Source organism: Penaeus monodon, unplaced genomic scaffold, assembly GCF_015228065.2.
Source record: "Penaeus monodon isolate SGIC_2016 unplaced genomic scaffold, NSTDA_Pmon_1 PmonScaffold_1029, whole genome shotgun sequence".
NCBI lineage: Eukaryota > Metazoa > Arthropoda > Malacostraca > Decapoda > Penaeidae > Penaeus > Penaeus monodon.
The window spans coordinates 27,501-32,225 of record NW_023638926.1 but is presented as its reverse complement, the minus strand read 5'-3'; the positions used below and the strand labels follow the sequence as shown (position 1 = coordinate 32,225).

Here is a 4,725-nt window from a genome sequence, read left to right as displayed (position 1 = left end):
ACATTGTGAAATGAAACATTAATCTCAATCCTTTAATTAGTGCCCCACATTTTCCTTTGCCCTAAAAGTGTCATTTTTTCCCAAACCCTGATTTTAACATAAAAATTAACATAAACGCTGCAGTTTCATGGTTTTTATTCGGGTTTGGGAGTACCCCTAGGCGCATCAAGAAAAATTTTTCCCCTCAAAATCAAAACCCGGGGCCCGTCCTCCAACCCCTGTTACTGTACATTTTCAACGGGTTTGGGAATGTAAGGGCCCAAAACATGTAATGCAATATTCCCTAGAAATATATAGTAAAATTTCTAACCCAGGGGATTAGAGTTTCCAATCAAAAAAAAAATGGATCTGGTCAAAGGACTTTAAAGGTTTTGCTCCCCCCCAGATTGTGCCCCAAAAGGATGGCAAATAGATGGACTCGGGCGAAAAAATAGTTAAAAAACATCGTTTTTCAATCTTTTAAGCCATAAACTACAGGTATTTTTGTCATGATTGAACGAATAGGTAAAAAATGAAGAAAAAATTTTCGCCGATCCCCCCTTTTCGTAATGTTTTTTCTTTTAAACAGTTTAGCGTTAAAAATTTGTGATTATTAAATTTTACATTTTTGGAAAATATCGAAAAATATTTTGTAGGCATTGGGAAAAATGTTTTAAATTATGCAAAAAATATGTTTTTTTTTTAAATGCAAAATCACTTACATAATTTTATTGCCTTTAGTAAAGGGTTATGGTGTATAAATAATAACTTTGCAGTCACACGAAAGGGGTGAAACCCAAAAACACAAAACACATATTTAGTAAAAATGTATATTTAAATTTTTGTACCCCCCAAAAAAAAATATGGGGTATAAAAAAACAAAAACACCCCCACAAACACACACCACACACACAAAAAAAATATATATATATATATTAAATTTTATAAAAAGAAAAATTTATAATATTTTTTATTAATAATTAATATATTGTTTTGATAGTATATATAAAATATAATATATATAATATATATATTATATATATATATATATAATATATATAATATATAATATAAATATTCTTTTCCCTAAGGTTCCTGAAGATGTCTTCTCTGAAAGTTACCATAATCCGATCTTGTGCAGTATTGTTTTAAATCATCATTGAGGTATGGAGTTTAGCGATCTGATAATAAATATATTTCAAATGTATGCACACAACACACACACACACACACACACACACACACATATATATATATATAATATAAAATTTGTAAACATATATCTATAATATTTTATATAGTGTATACATATAAAATATTTTATATCGATATATATATATAATATAGTATATAAAATATATATATATAGAATATATAATATATGAAACACACACACTCACACACACACACACAAAACACACACATATATATATATATATATATATATTTTATATATATATATATATATATATATATATATATATTCATACACAGATATACAAACATACACATGTGTGTATATAAACAGATACATACACATACGCATACACACACAAAAAAAAAAAAAGAAAACATACATATATATGCATGCATATATAGATATATAAACACACATATACATACATATATATGTACATATGTATATATATACATATATATGTATATATATGTATATATTATATTTTTTTGATAAGCTTTAGAATATGAAAAAAATTTACATTAAATGCCTATCGTTCATCCTTTTCACAGATTAACCGACGCGCAAAAACGACTGAATGATGTAACTCTGCAGCACCGTAGAGCGGCGATGTTGGGGGCACCTGAGGTTCTGCAGCTCAATGCCAACATAATGCAGGCTATCGGGGCAAAGAAAGTGAGTTTAGTCAATGATGGTATTTAAAGACCAACTGAATTATGTGCTTTTTTTTTAGATATGGGGTCTATGCATTTTTAAGCATTTGCTATTTTCCCCACAGTCATGTATTGAGGGTTGTTCTGTATGATATTTAACAGGTACTAGACATTGGGGTGTTCACAGGCCCCAGTTCACTCTCTGCTGCTCTGGCACTCCCTCAAATGGCAAGGTCCACGCCCTTGATAAGGAAAGATTTTGCCAAATAGGTATTAAGACTATCAGAAATCAGATAAAATTTGCCATTTTCATGTAATATAAGAAAATGGGATAGGACAAAAAAGTCTCTAGGTACCTGTGGTACTATGAACTAACGTAAACATCCTAAGGAACGGTATTCCGGGAAAAACCCGTTCTGGGGGGGAACTGGAGTTATCAACAAGATAGTCGCACACGTCCAGCTGCTGAGACTCCCCAAAAGTTCATTGACGGCGGAGAAGCGGGCCCCTTGACTAGTTTTTCTTTATCCCGAAAAAGGGAATTATGAGCTTATATGAACTTTGCCTACTTTCTTGCGCTCGGGGGAGTCATCCCCTTTCGACAACACCCTTTGGATGGAGCTTTTTGCCCATGAAAAAAACCCCGGGCACAGGGCTATGGAAAAATTTAAACGAAAAATGAAGATGACCAGAGAATAAATATTTCCTTCCAAATTGGTGAGGCGGGGACTCTATGTTTTAAAAAATGAAATTTTTTCCCCCGATAGCACAAATCTTCCGCAGTAGAAAATTCTTTTTCAGGAAAATGCTGTGACGGACAATGTTTGGGAAAAATTTGCCCCCCAATACAGTACACTTGAAATTTTTTTAAATCATTTGCCTGTCTTTTACTGCCCCATCATGCAGGTGTTCAAAAAAAACTCTCCTTGTCACGGTTTTTTACGGAGATCTTATAAAAACCATTTAGAGCGGGTGGCACGTACGTGGAATGCTGAGTATGGATCTCATTTCTCACAGATTTCCGTGGCAGGATTTGATCTAAAATAAGACCTGCGACTAACTTTAATTGTTTTTTCTCTGTTCAGTTGCAGCTTGTCAGAACTCTGGCATATTACTATCTTTTATTGACCTATATGTAAATGTAAGACAACCACACGCACACTATATATTCTCTGAATAAAAATCTACGTTCTCGTTAGCATTTTTTCTCCTTTGGAGACAAAAATTTACTTTAAACTACGGACATACCACGACTATTTAAAAAGATTGAGCTATCCGTCACGAGATTATCATGGCTGAACTTAATAATGTTTTCTGCAGTGGTATTCACTGGATAAGGTCTCACAATTGTTAATCACTAGGATTATCCCTGCTTAACATAATCATACTTAAAATCTGAGGCCTATTGAACTCCATAAGCATATGAAACAGAAAAATACATGGTTTTCAAACCCCTACATAGTGTTAGACACGATATTATCCTATGAACTAATTTGCAGATAAATAGAGGCATGATTAATGCATGCATACATACATACATACTGTATAAAATATATTGTATATTATATATTATATATTATAATATATATATATATATATATATAAGTCAACAGATTCCTTTTACTACCATTTATATGTATATATGCACACACACACACACACACAACCCCACACACCACACACACACACACGCCACACAACACACACACACACCCCACACACACACACACACACACACCCCAACACGACGTATACACAATTCATTCGGTGATACTAGCATTAACAGTGAAGAACACTTTAATATTGTAGGTAGTTAGTAGGTTTTAGCTGATTATTAAAGTTTCAACACTTAATACCCGTACAATAAGGACCTTAGAAGCCAAGGACATAAGGGCGATAGAGGCCATGGCCGTAGATTTCATAATGAGGCTCAGGATCGTCTCACCCCCCCCCCCTCTTGTCGATGCCGTGGGTGTTGGACGTAGGAGTGCGCGTGTGGGCATCTACATACATACTTAAATGTAAGTGCATTGTGTATGTTTATCATGTATATATGCTACTCAATACTTGTAAATTAAATTATGGTTTATGAAATTCTATACATTTTTTCTCATTTTAAAAATGTTTTTTTGACCATACCACAGACCTACAATGATCTTCATGACAGAGGGATGTCAGCGTGACTTGGTTTTTATACTTTCCAGCTACGCATCTACGTATCTTAAATGACAAAGTATTTGTATGTGACTACGAAAATAACCTCCTTCACTTGAGACGTTTGGATACTGCAAGCACTTAGAGTAGGTTAATTTAACGGATTTTTTTTTTCTTTTTCTTTTACATAGGAAACGTTTGGTAATGAATTTGTTTAACGTTCATATACAGTCGATTTATAGTAAAATGTGATAGAGGGGACCATAATAATAAATTTTTAATTTAGCATTACTATCGACGATTATTATAAGGTGATACGATAAATGTACACACCACACCACACAACACACCACACACACAACACACACACCCACACACACCACACACACACACACACACCCCACACACACCCCACACACACACACGTGTCCGGAAGGAAGCTGAAGTTTTAGCCAACACGCGAACGCAACTACGGGTTCATGTTTGGGAGCTGAAAATGGATATTTATGCCAATTTTACAAAATTATATTACTCTCATTACTAACTAATGTTACTATATAAATTCAGCTAGGGGAGTGTATTTTATATTTCGTGGTTATTAACAAGGTCTGACAATGGCACTTAAGTGTAGTTATTACGTAATAATGAATTTAAAATACGCGATGTAAACCGAGATATGGGCGCCTGACTCGTCTCTGAGACACATACACTGTGTTGTTGTTGTTACGGTCGTTCGCACTA

The 4,725-nt window shown here is 33.9% G+C and overlaps 1 pseudogene; it reads left to right on the top strand.

Annotated features, from left to right (window-relative positions):
* The first annotated feature begins 1,716 nt into the window (after positions 1-1,716).
* Positions 1,717-4,725, top strand: part of LOC119568627 — a 7,411-nt pseudogene continuing 4,402 nt past the window's right edge.